The following is a 13,867-nucleotide window of genomic DNA, read 5'->3' on the forward strand; positions in this document are numbered from 1 at the left end:
ACAGTAGGGGAAACCGGACCACCTGAAAGAAACCCACGCTAACATGGGGAGAACATGCAAACTCCACACAGAAATGCCAACTGGCCCAGCCGGGAGTCAAATCAGTGACCTTTTTCTGTGATAAGCATAATCACTCTCATAACAAAAGTAATGATTTCACAATGCAAAACATTATTACTGTTAGACACTGCTGCAGTGTTTCCAGCATCTTAAGGCCCACTTCAGTGAAAGCACAGGGTTAAACATGCCTGTGAGAATGATAACCCAATTCGAAACCATTTGGCAAATGGCAAGTGAGCTTAATACAATAAACAAGAGTCCTGTAAAACACCAGAGTGCTTCTTTGAACCCCAGGGCCGCCGAGTTTGCACGTATATGCTGTTAAGCTAGTTCATTATTTAGCTGTCTAAAGGGAGGGTGGGCAGCCATGATGACATCTCTGGCGCTCTGGAGAGATTTGGCTCCTCCTGATTTTATAGCTGGCTGGGCATCGTGGGCGCCTGTCACTGAGTGATGATGCGTAGGAGGCCCAGGGTCATGCTGCCACCAGAGGTTTGGTGACAACAAGTTAAATGAGCTACTTTTGACCTATTTCTCCTCCCCGTTAGCTTAACAAGCTATAAATACCTGTGGCCCTCTCCATGTCTCGCAGCGGGGAAGACGGAAGATGAAATGCGTCTGCTAGGACAAACTGCTGAGTGAATCTGCATGAGCGTGTTACTATGTGGTATACTGTCAAATGTGATCAGCTCGTAACATTCAGAGATGCGTTTAACAATCGTGTATTGTAATGTCTAAGACATTCAAAAACAAGATCTGTTCTTGCATTTCAGTTTCTGACAAGGCGCAAAACTGCATTCGGAAAGCAAAGTAAAGTGTATTCTTCTTATAGTTCTGGAGAGTCTATCAAAGCCTCGAGGCTCTCGCTGATGAGGCTTAAATATTTAAACACGCTCCGCTCTCCAGCTCTCTTGCTTGTACCACATTTGTCTGCAATTATGTAATTCTGCCACAGCTTTCAAGTTTAGCTCAGTTTGATAACTTTCTCTGTGATGGTTTGGGGCCACAAAGAGAGAAAAAGTTTCAATTTACTCAAGCGTTATTGCACAGACAAGGAGCAAAGATAAATAACGCCTCTCCAAAACATTCATAAAAGACTTTCAAAAGATAGTTCAGTCAAACATAAAAAAAAAGAAAAAGATTTGTCATCATTTACTCACCCTTATGTTATTCCTAACTCTATGAGTTTCTCTCAATGATGATTAATGAAAAAATCATTTCTATGTAAAGTCATTCTTGGACATTGCAAATAAAAGAGAACCATGCAAAAACTTTTGTTTATTCAATATGTTTAATACTGTATTTTACTTGTTAAAGAGTCAAAATGAGAACATTATTACAGTTTTTCTTGATTGCTTTGGCTCAATTCTTGCATTGATCTAGGTTAGATCTCTGAACAATTTGCTTATTGTTCACATCAGATTGCCATTATTTAAGCAAAATGTAAATGCTTTGGGACACATGTACCAACAATAAATACAATTTTCTGTAGTTTAGACAAAAACTAATTAATCAATTCTAATTTAAACTGTCAAATTCTTCATAACATCTTGTCACCATCATTTTTCATCATGCAAGCCATCAAACTCAAAAAAATAAAAAATAAAATAAAATCAAACATTTGTATATGCACATGTTTATACTTTAACATATTTGATATCGACATTGTTTATAATGTCTGCTAAATTGACCTCTAAATTACCTCTAACTGCAATACAATTTGCCTAATGTATTTAACTAATCAAGTTTGGGAGCATATGTGTAGATTTCCCACAGCACAATCACTACCTTTTTTGAGAATAGAGAACTTCCACAATCCCAAACTGCAGCAACATGCTTGTGGAAGAGGAACTGAAAGAAGTGTTATCTCTGGCAAGGCCAACATGAGTGTCAGAATGTCCACCAGGAATAATTTTTTTCATAGATGCTATTTTGCAGTGTTTTTTTCTGTGTATTTGTGGTAACATAAGGAATATAAAATATACAATACAGTCATTGGAAAAGCAAGATTAATGTACTGTATAAATGCAAAAAATTTCTATTTTCTATGTACTTTTCTCAACAAATATCAGAAAAAAAATATACATTTTATGTTTTGGTGGCCTTGGCCAAATTACTGACATGATAACTTTAAAGCATCAACAAGTGTTTTAGGGGAGTAACTACATTTTTCAGATATGCAATAAAGTTCTGACCCTCCAGCAAGCAGTTTTGAGATTTACACTCACAGTTTAGAGAATGTTTATTCTGTTTTGAAAAATGTGCCAAAGCAATTGAGAAAAACTGTAAAACCTCACATTTTACCATGATTTGCAGTCGCACAGTTTAAGAAAGTCAGTGTGCCTTTAATCTCCTAAACAACAGAAACAAATTCACAATAAAATCTATCTTAAAGGTCCAGGTGCATTGCGGCTGAATAACTACAAGTACAAACTGGAGCTTTTAATAAACATAAAAATATGACTCCCCTAAAAATAATCCCCTCCAGAACCAACCCTTTTTCCTTTGGTCTAGAATGAAAAAAAGACAGAATTAATAAAAAAAATGTGTATATGTAATGGCCATTTTCTATCAAGTCTTACCAAACATTCAAAATCAATGTTTTGTGCTGAGCTGAATGCGCTTGTTTGTATGTTGCACATGTGATGGTACTTTTACAGGTTGAGAACTTGTGAATGCTATATAAATTGTGTTAAAGTGTTAAAACAGTGCCAGAAATTCCGCAGCTGCAAACAGATGCATTTCCAGATGCCTGCAGTATATTGAACTCCTATACTGAATGGGTAACATCACGATTAAGTAGAGAAACATCCTGAAACGCTTGAGCATTCTTTCCCCTTTAAGGTTGTGCCATGAGACATCATGTCTTGTTTTTGGTACATTTAGATGGTCTGTGTGTACCTTATTATAGTTGTTTGAGAGTCGGCGACGCAGAGGCGCAGTAGGTAGTACTGTCGCCTCACAGCAAGAAGGTCGCTGGTTCGAGCCTCAGCAGGGTCTCCCTGCGTTCGCATTGGTTTCTTCCGGGTTCTCCGGTTTACAAAGACATGCGGTACAGGTGAATTGGGAGGCTAAATAGTCTGTAGTGTAAGAGTGTGAATGAGTGTGTATAGATGTTTCCCAGAGATGAGTTGCAGCCAGAAGGGCATCCGCTGCGTAAAACATATGCTGGATAAGTTGGCGGTTCCTTCCGCTGCGGCAACCCCAGATTAATAAAAGGACCGAAAAGAAAAAGAATGAATGAATGAATTTTTGAGAGTCAGCAGAGAGGTCTTTTCAGATTTTTAGTGTCAGTCCACTTGTTTGTTGGACATCAAGGTTCAGATGAAAAGCACTAACTGTGTAATCATATCAGAGTTTGGTTTAACAGTGGAACTAACAGAATTCTAAAACTACTAGAATGGCCACAGAGGTCATTCTGACTGTTCATATTCTGTAAGATTAGATTAAATTACATTCTGTCACATCACAGTATACTTTTGAAGCTTCTATTGAGATTTGAGAATTTAGCTTTTAACCTCTGTCATGAGATTTTATAAAGTCATTATCCTAAAACATATAGTTTTTCACCAGAATGGCTCAACGTTGCATACCTCACTTTGTCCAAGAAGTGAAGAGCAAGATTTTCATCACATTGAAATATTACTTTTGAAACTTTAAAGATATTTCTGAAGTAAAGTTGTATTTTGTTAAATTTAGAAATTTCCTATGCGACGTATATTTAAAAAGTAGTGGACACTGTAATGCATGTGGTCAATTTGACCATTATGGCCATTTAAGGTACAAAACACTGTTTTGTGTTCTGCAATTACAATAATATATCAACGCTTGAATGTAATATGCACGTTTATAAAAAGTCAGGTTAGTACAATTACAGTAAGTATGTTTACATGGACACCAATAATCCGATTTTTATATGATTAGGACAATACTCTGATTAAGGGTCTACCATATAAAAAGCAAATTTTGATGACCATAATCGAACTGAACAGAAACCAAATTAAGGCAGTAAATTAATTGATTACTTTCCATTAAAACAACACTCTTTCAGGAGTTTATACTCGCATCCAATATCTCGTTTGTCACAGGGGGCATGTATTACATGTTCCTGAATGAAAGTGAAAGTGCCAAACTGAAGTTAAAGTCGAAAAATAAAAAATGAAACACCTGAAATGACATGAAACCCTGAAGGAAAAATGGATAGCGTGGTGATGCAATGACGTTAATCAATTTATGTACTGTAACATTTAAAACTGGATCATGAAAGGAACATTTAAAAAGCAACTCATGTAAACACTTGAATCATATTACTGTCTTAATCAGAATAAGGAAAATAATTTGATTACTGATATCATGTAAACATAGTCAGTTTATGAGTTTTTTTTAAAGTTATTAAATGATAATTTTTTTTGTTCTACTGTTAAACAAAATCAATGAAGTGTGAACATACCTTAAATGATGGAACATTTATTTCTGAGGTGTACTATCCCCTAAAATAAAACTGTGATTTTGTGAGAGACTGACTAGATGTTGTGCTGTAAATAAATATTGCACTTCAATCAAATGTGAAGAGAGGGAGAGAAGCTCTTCAAAGAAATCAAATCATTGAGTTATGCAATGACACATGGACTATACGCTATATTATATCTATAGAATTTTAAGATCAAAGGCCATGAGAACAGGGTCTGTCTGGCTTTCTCAATAGTGTATGCGCTACATTTGTATGCAAAATTGTGTGTGGGAGTCTGCCTGAGGACTTTGATAGGCTGTGGAATCCAGAAACGGCTTTAGGAGAGATCTAACAAAGCATATCCTGATGGCCAGTTTAGCCGCAACGTACACCACCAAGATTCTTCATTATACAGACATGTGTAGCTCTTTTTCATTCTTCGCTTAAAGGTAAAATAAGAAGTCTGACACCTTTTTAGTTGTATACCAGTAGTGAACATGCCCACACCACCCACGCTGTTAGGTATAGTCTTTAGGTGAACATATGTGACCCTGGACCACAAAACCAATCTTATGTTTGGCAATGGCCAAAAACACACCGAATGGGCCAAAATTATTAATTTTTCTTTTATTCCAAAATTCATTTGAATATAAAGTAAAATCAGGTTCCATAAAAACATTTTTAAAATCCTTTTCTGTAAAAATATCAAAAATCAATGTTTGATCAGTAATGTAGAATGCTAAGCACTTCATTTATGCAACTTTAAGATTTTTTTAACCCTCAGATTCTAGATTTTGAGTAGTATCTCAGCTAAATATTATCCTATTAATATCACATTAATGGAAAGCTTATGAGTTTGGTTCGTGGGAGAGTTATAACTTTCAATTTAAAAACATGACATTTATGATGGATTTTTTAATTTTTTATGTGGCACTCTCAATAACCAAAGAAAAAGACAAATGAAAGTAGTAAAAATAAAAAAGTGCTTTTAAGAAAGCATCTAATAATAGCAATAAATTTAAATATACATTTTATTATTTGCAGCTTGGTGTCTCAGTGGTTAGCGCTGTCGCCCCACAACAAGAAGGTCGCCGGTTCAAGTACCGGCTTGGCCAGATGGCATTTCTGTGTGGAGTTTGTATTTTCTCCCTGTGTTGGTGTTGTTGTAGCTCTAGGATCCCCGGTTTCCTTCACAGTCCAAAGACATGCACTATGGATGAATTGGATTAACTAAATTATCTGTGACACATGTGTGTGAGTGTGTGTGTGAATGAGATTGTATGAATGTTTCCCAGTACTGGATTGTGGCTGGAAGGGCATCTGCTACGTAAAACATATGCTTGATAAGTTGGCAGTTCATTCCGCTGTGGCGATCTCTGAAATAAAGACTAAGCTGTAGGAAAACGAATGAATGAATTTAAGTATTTGTCAATGAACAAGTATAGGCCAAATACAGTTTGTATACTATGTTTACTAAGACTTTTCAGTCAGTCACCTTGGCCTTGGACCAAGGTTAAAAATTATACAGTGTAGCGTTTTTCAGCCGTTTTGGTTCCATTTCACACCAGACCAACTGTTCTGAACCGAACCAGTTGAAACAAACAAAAATGTGGCATCATCAACATACAGTTGAAGTCAGAATTATTCGCCCCTCTGTATATTTTTTCCCCCAATTTCTGTTTAACGGAGAGAAGATTTTTTTCAACATATTTCTAATTGTAATAGTTTTAATAATTCATTTTTAATAACTGATTTATTTTATCTTTGTTATGATGACAGTAAATAATATTTGACTAGATATTTTTCAAGACACTTATATAAAGCTTAAAGTGACATATACTAATTAGACTAATTAGGCAAGTTATTGTATAACGATGGTTTGTTTTATTGACTATCGAAAAAATTATATAGCTCAAAGAGGCTAATAATTATGACCTTAAAATGTTTTTTCAAAAATTAAAAACTGCTTTCATTCTAGTCGAAATAAAACAAAGAGGCCTTCTCCAGAAAAAAAAAATATTATCACACATACTGTGAAAATTTCCTTGCTCTGTTAAACATCATTTTGGAAATATTAAAAAAACTCCAAAAAAAAAAAAATCAAAGGGGGGCTAAAAAAATTCAACGGTAAGTCATTGGCTAGAAGAATTTCCTGGAAGTAGCAGAAAATTAAATAAATGAATGGATGTAAAAAAGGGAAATCGTGGTAGGTGCCATAGTGCCATAATTAGGGTAAAGTGTCAAAAAACTTTTCTCATCCCAGAATGCACGTCACAGTTGACTACGACAACTGGTTTAGTCCAAAAAAAAAGTACTTTTTGCATTTGGATCAGTTCGAGGTCGGTTCACACCACAAACTAACCTCTCCAGGGTTCATTGAAGGTGTACCAAGACCCCCTCTTCATGCAGGTCTCGGTATGCTTGTTTGGTCCACTTTTGGTGTGCACCCATGTACGATTGCTGATTTCACAACAGGCCAAACAAACTGCACCAAAAAGGTGAACAGACTCTGGTACATTTTAAATAATAATAAAAAAAGAAGTATACTCAGAGCACACAGGAACAAATTTTATTTTCAAAAGGGTTCTTCAAAAAATATTAGGACCTTGCTCATAATTTCCTTAGAGTCCTTACTTACTTTTGCACCATAATACATTTGAACACAATGAATGTTTGCTTACAATCTGCCCTGATATGTTTTCACACCTCTGCTAGCTGAACACTCACCACAAAAAAGCAAGGCAAGACAATAAGGGTGCATAACTATCTCCAGCCCTATATTTGCAAGCCTCACTTCCATTGATTTCAGCTTCCTTGCATTGCTTTCAGAGCAGACCGTCACTGCTGAGTGGTGTGATCATCGTCCAAACAGCACCGGCTGGTAACACAGCGGATCAGAGCCGTTTGCATGCCAGAGTGTGAGAGATGAGGGGGACTGCAGGGATGATCAGACGTCATTTTCTGCTAACTAATCAAATGATTCACAGCCGTGTGCTGCATCACTCCTGTACCTGCTTTCCTGCTCCATATCTAAAGGCATCAACTACACTGCCAGCACGCTCTAAAAATACACACGTGTTCTTCTCCCCTCAAGGCAATGAAAACAAAGTTTGCAGGCTTTTTTTCTGACTGCATGTTGCTTTGACCATCTTTCTGAAAAATGTATAAACAGGGCTCAAAAAATTGATGCGCTACAACATTCTAGATCCACATACATATATTGTTGATCCCAGTAAAGCCAGTAGAAAAATTCCTCAGTGCTGAGAGAGGATAAGTAGATCCCCGGTGAGGTTATTCTCATTGTCATGGGTTTGGGATATTATCTAAAGGTATTCTTCAGCATAAAGTGGATTCAGTGGAATAAAGCACCATGAAAAAGGCAGACTGAAGCTAGAAGACCACTTTTTACTTCAGTCAATATTTCTTAGTGTATTTTTATTTATAAACACATATGTTGGAATTGCAAAGATAAGCATATGTGGACCATAAAACAAGTCATAACCACAATTTGTTATATCATTATAAAGATAATCATGTTTATATAACCTATACTATAAATGAGGAGGAGTTCTCTCTTCCTAAATCCCAGGTCTGAATGCAGACACAGTGGATAGCAGTACAGTAGGTTCCTTTCACTGTATATTCCAACCATTAGCTCTGCCTGTAATTTGAAAGATTTAAAACATGCGAACACAGCAGCACAAATATAGGCATATGTGTCTGAATGGTAACAAACTTAACTGGTAAAAGACAAAGTTCTCCAATTCTCTTACAGCTCTCCTGACAAAAATTGCTTGCTACACACAAACAGGTTTGCTATATTGGGCCGGACAGTGATGAAACCATGCAACAAACACTGGATCATGGAAAAAAAAAACACATCCGATTCTTCATGAACAGCTAAATACTGTCTCACAGCTTGGCAAGTCTGTCCATATAGGTCTGTCTTTCGACGCAAAGCATGTGCAGTCATGAATAATTAAGAAGCAGGGTCTACTCAAACTCAAACTCAGTCTATGAATAATAATGAGAAACCGACACATCATCTTATGACAGGCAGATATCGCTTCATCACAGATTTTGATCCCACCTCAATAATGATTTTAAACCTGGAAGATAAAATTAGTTGACAAAAGCTGAAAATGATTCAGTTTTATCCACAGTTAAAGCTAACAGGTGCATGTTATCTTAACTGATGCTTAACACACACAAATCTGTTAAAATATCAGAATAAGTACTCGAGGGTTTCTTTAACCTTTAAGTTGCATGGGTATATTTTTTGGCAAAAAAAATAAAAATACATTGCATGGGTCAAAATGATAGATCATGTTCTATGAAGACACTTCATAAATTTCTTACTGTAAACATATCTATTAATATGCACTGATAAGAGCTTAATTTGGAAAACTTCAAAGGCAATTTCTCAATATTTAGATTTTTTTAACCCTAGGATTCCAGATTTTTAATTAGTTTTACATCAGCTAAATATACTAACAAATTCAGATTATTTATAAAAATGGTTTAAAGAATGTGTTATGATTGGTTTTGGTGTCCAGGGTCATATATTTAAGATATTAGACAAATATTTAAGATTTTCCAGATGAATAGATATAAATGGTAAATAATAATAATAATAATAATAAAAAAATTTAAAAATAAATAAACCACTGGATGTACAATTTACAGTTGTGTGTCAGAGTCAAATTTATTTATGTTCTGCAAACGACTGATGACTTTTCTTTTTAAATTGTAAATAAATGTTGTCATTTACATCATAACATGACAATTGATCAAAATCGTTGAAAAGAAGTTTATTTCTATACATTTTTTGAAAATAATATTAATAATAATAATTCCTTACATTTATATAGCACTTTTCTGGACACTCAAAGCGCGTATAGGGTGGAACCTCCTCATTTACCACCAGTGTGCAGCATCCACCTGGCAGCCATATTGCACCAGACCGCACACCACACACCAGCTAATTGGTGGAGAGGAGACAGAGTGATGAAGCCAATTATGATATGGGGAGGGTTAGGAGGCCATGATGGACAGAGGCCAGTGGGCAAATTTGGCCAGGATGAAACTGCTACTCTTTTTTCAAGGACTTTTAATGACCACAGAGAGTCAGGACCTCAGCTTAATGTCTTATCTGAAAGACGGCACTCACTGAGCAGTCCCCATCACTATACTGGGGCATTAGGACACACACAGACTGCAGGTTGGCCGCCCTCTGCTAACCTCACTAACACCACTTCTGGCAGCAACCTAGCTTTCCCATGTGGTCTCGTATCTAGGTACTGACCGGGCGCAGCCCTGCTTAGCTTCAGTGGGCGACCATCTGAGAGTTGCAGAGAGTTAGCTGCTGGCACACAATATCAATTATTTATCTTCAGAAGGGTTAAGAGATCAATATCTGGTGGAATAATGACAATTTTAAATCACAAGTGAAAATGTCTGTTATTTTGACCAACTGTCATTTTCTGAAAAATAAATAAATAAATAAAATATTAATAAAATAATAATAATAATAATAATAATAATAAATCTACAAATAAACATTTTGATTTAAATGTAAGAGAAATGTTTTCAGACCTTTTTTTAGAATGAAACAAATATTAACATTTGATTCAAACACATATGCAATTAATCTATTAAAATCCCACTATAGCAAAGACTAACGTTGATTGCATAGGACAAATTCAGTGGAAACGTTGAGTATGAAACAAAATAACACAAAGCTGATATATGGTCTGACTAAACGAGAGCTTAGTAAGTCTGCTGAGAATCACACCTCTCCATGGCAATGATCCAGAGTGCTGCAACGGTGTGAACAAGTTTTCTCTCTCTCTCGGGAGAAATCTCGAGGAGCAGATGAACTCCTGAGTAAACATCTGTGTCTTTAGCCGTTCTTTTTGACGTGGTGTATACATAAATGCCACATTTTTATTCCGAACATACCTATGTTTAGTTCTTCCTCGCAGTCAGGACATGCCAATATGCTGCATAATCATGCCAGGCTGTTGATTGGCTCTGCTGTCCCTCGCAATGATGTAATGCTCTGGGGAAAAGTGCTGCTCACTGAGACTGACAATCACTGTTCACTTGATGATGATTAGGAAAACTGAGTAACTATGTAAAGACACAAAAATATACCATCACAAATTATACCAGACAAAATAAAATCCACATATTTTACCACATATTTAAAACAGATAATCAGTGAGACTTAAATAGACACTTTGTAAACTGTAATTGTGCTCCATCCCCCCCCCCTCCTCTTTATTATGTAGGGAGTGTTAGGAGTGGCATAATTATATTACATCATCCATGTTTTTTTTTCAAGTTGTAAAATATCTGTTAATGCTTTAAAGCTTGCGAGCGAATAATATGATACATTTTGGATTGCACCAAGCTGGCTACTGTGGTTACTTTAGTGAGTGAATTAGTATTTTAAAACAAATAATTTTAGTCAGCAAAGTTATTATATTTTAGCATTTTTACATAAGTTTTTAAATTTACATACTCCCAAAATCTAAACTCCCTGGCTTGTGGCTGGAAAGGCATCCGCTGCGTAAAACATACAGTTGAAATCAGAATTATTAGCCCCCCTTTGAAATGTTTATTCCTTTTTAAATATTTCCCGAATGATGTTTAACAGAGCAAGGCAATTTTCACAGTATGTCTGATAACACTTTTTCTTCTACAGAAAGTGCTTCATTTCGACTAGAATAAAAGCAGTTTATAATAATTTAAAAACAATTTAAGGTCAAAACTATTAGTCCCTTTAAGCTATACATTTTTTCGATAGTCTACTGAACAAACCATCGTTATACAATAACCTAATTAACCTAGTTAAGCCTTTAAATGTCACTTTAAGCTGTACAGAAGTGTCTAAACATATCTAGTCAAATATTATTTATTGTCATCATGGCAAAGAAAAAATAAATCAGTTATTAGAAATGAGTTATTCAAACTATTATGTTTAGAAATGTTTTGAAAAAATCTTCTCTCTGTTAGACAGAAAATGAGGGGAAAAATAAACAGGGGGCCTAGTAATTCAAGGGGTTTAATAATTCTCACTTCAACTGTATGTCAGAATAGTTGGCAGTTCATTCTGCTGTGGTGACCGCAGTTTAAAAATGGACTAAGCTGAAGGGAAATTAATGAATGAATTTACATATTATTTTATTTATTTTTACTATTTTATTTACATTTGCTGTGCATTTTAATATAGTTTTAGATTGTTTCATTAATGTTTCATTAATCAATTTGGTTGGCTTTAGCTTGATTTTTATTTTGTGAACACATTTCTATTTAGTTTTTTTTATAAATATATTTAGTTTCAGTTTTAGTAATTGATTTTAAGAGTTATCAGAATGTGTTCACTTACTTATTATACTAATCATAACTTTATTTCAATTTCATTTGTGCTAAAGTGACTGTTATACTGTACATTTCAGTTACTTAACATTTTTCATAAATTGTGATTTTTTTTTTTTTAATTTTAGTTACAAAAATTATTTTTGACCAATAGCCTAAGTTTTAGTTTACTAAATGAATCAACATAGGCTCATTCTAAAAACGTAGCCCTGTATACATTTCTAGAGATTGTGAATATTGAGGCTAGAACCCTACGGGCCAGTTTGACTGTGTTCCTTTTCACGCTTACCAGCGAACCTCCGTATGAACGGTTTTCCGACTGTTACCAGTTTGTCTAGTTAGCTAACAATGTAGGTCGGTGAACTTATGATGCAGAGAGGAGATGACTACAACAAAGGGGTTCGAGACCAGTGAAGAAAGGTTCAAGAAAGCAGGTAAGACAAAAACAGAAGCAAAAAAATAAAATAAAAAGTAAAAGACAAGGGCTTTTCATTTCAGAGTTGCTTTTTAAATTTGTTGGTTAGGTTTAAGGAAGTGGGTGGGTGGGTCAATCTGTGCTTTTTAAAAATGCTATTGGTTGGGTTTAGGGAAGGAGGAGGGTGGGTGAGTCTATTGGTCATTCATTCAGTCAGTCAGTCAGTCAGTCAGTTGACAGTGGCCTCTGGTGGATTTACGAGAGAACAGCAGGCATGAATGGCACTCGCAAAAGAAATTTGAGATCTCAAAAAGCATACACACCATACACAGCAACAAAAAATGCTAAGAAACGTATCTCCTGGGACATATTTGATGGTCTCCAGAAATGTATATAGAGGTACATTTTCATAATGAGCCTGGGTTGAAATGAACCTTTAGTAAACAAAACGTGAACAGAAAAACAGGTTTAAATATCAAATATGTATTTTTATTTATTTTTAGTCATCATTGGACTATATATGGGGAACTTTATTTATTATCTAATATTTATACCACAGGTAAGAAGTAGTAAGAAGTAGACACTTAAATTTGTGTCTTTGTTTCATTCAGTTATTTTTATATAAATTACAAAGCCCAATGAATCTTTAGGGTCAAAACGTTTGTTGTCTGTGTTTATCTTACAGTCAATTAAAGATGCAAAAAAAATGTGCCACTATAGGGAGCAAAAATTATAAAAATGTCCCAATAAATCCTGAAGAGACTGGATGGTTAATTTACATAAGGGTTTTAACAGGTCCAAATCAAACCATCTCCATAGCCTACACTCAATTCTATCCCACACAAACAGATAAATATAACTTTTTCATTGTAATGCAGAACATACAGCACTGTATATGCACTGATGAACTCTGAAGCTGTTAAAACTTTCCACAACCCTAAACTTTTCCCAGATTGACTGTGTGTAAGTCGGTAGTGGTCTGTCCTGTCAAAGGCACTTTTGCAATGAAGTATGGAAAGAGCTTGAAATTAATTTAGAATTAAAGTGATTCACCACTAAGAGAAGTTTTCAAACAAACAACCGGCCAGTGGTATTAGAGCCCTGAGCTGTTTTTATCTGTGAAAGAGAAATCAATAAAGCCTCTTAAGTTAATGTGTAATATTTCATTTCAGGAGCTGTCCATAGTTATAAGTTCAGGTCCATTAAGTTATAAAAGAATAATGGATTTATGCTGAAGTGTTGCTGTCGGGTTGAGTTTGTAGCCCAAACAGTGGAGGGAATATCAAATAGTGCTCACAAATGGCTTATTTCTGGAAACAAGCCCGGGCACTGCTCAATGAGCCAGACATACCTGAGTGACAACCTGCTGAAATAAACCTCTGACCCAAGGTGTGTGTCGGGCAGCTTTATTGCATATGGCTAGAGCTGGGACTGATTTTAGGGGCCTGCAAATCCACCAAAAATTGTATTATAATTTTAAAAGTGAGAGGGAGCCATATATTATCTATATAAAATCGTATATACAGTATAGATAAATATGGAGTAGAATTCCTACAGCT

At 35.4% G+C, this 13,867-nt stretch overlaps 1 long non-coding RNA gene across 3 annotated transcripts in view; it reads right to left on the reverse strand.

Moving 5' to 3' along the window:
- Nucleotides 1-10,471: 10,471 nt before the first annotated feature.
- Nucleotides 10,472-13,867, reverse strand: part of LOC137488661 (uncharacterized) — a 331,464-nt gene continuing 328,068 nt past the window's right edge. For all 3 annotated transcript variants that reach the window (XR_012395836.1, XR_012395831.1, XR_012395830.1), the window contains one exon: nt 10,472-10,642. This is a non-coding gene — a long non-coding RNA (uncharacterized lncRNA). The remainder of the gene's footprint in view (nt 10,643-13,867) is intronic.

The sequence above is a fragment of the Danio rerio genome, chromosome 20, assembly GCF_049306965.1.
Source record: "Danio rerio strain Tuebingen ecotype United States chromosome 20, GRCz12tu, whole genome shotgun sequence".
In the NCBI taxonomy this organism is placed as follows: domain Eukaryota; kingdom Metazoa; phylum Chordata; class Actinopteri; order Cypriniformes; family Danionidae; genus Danio; species Danio rerio.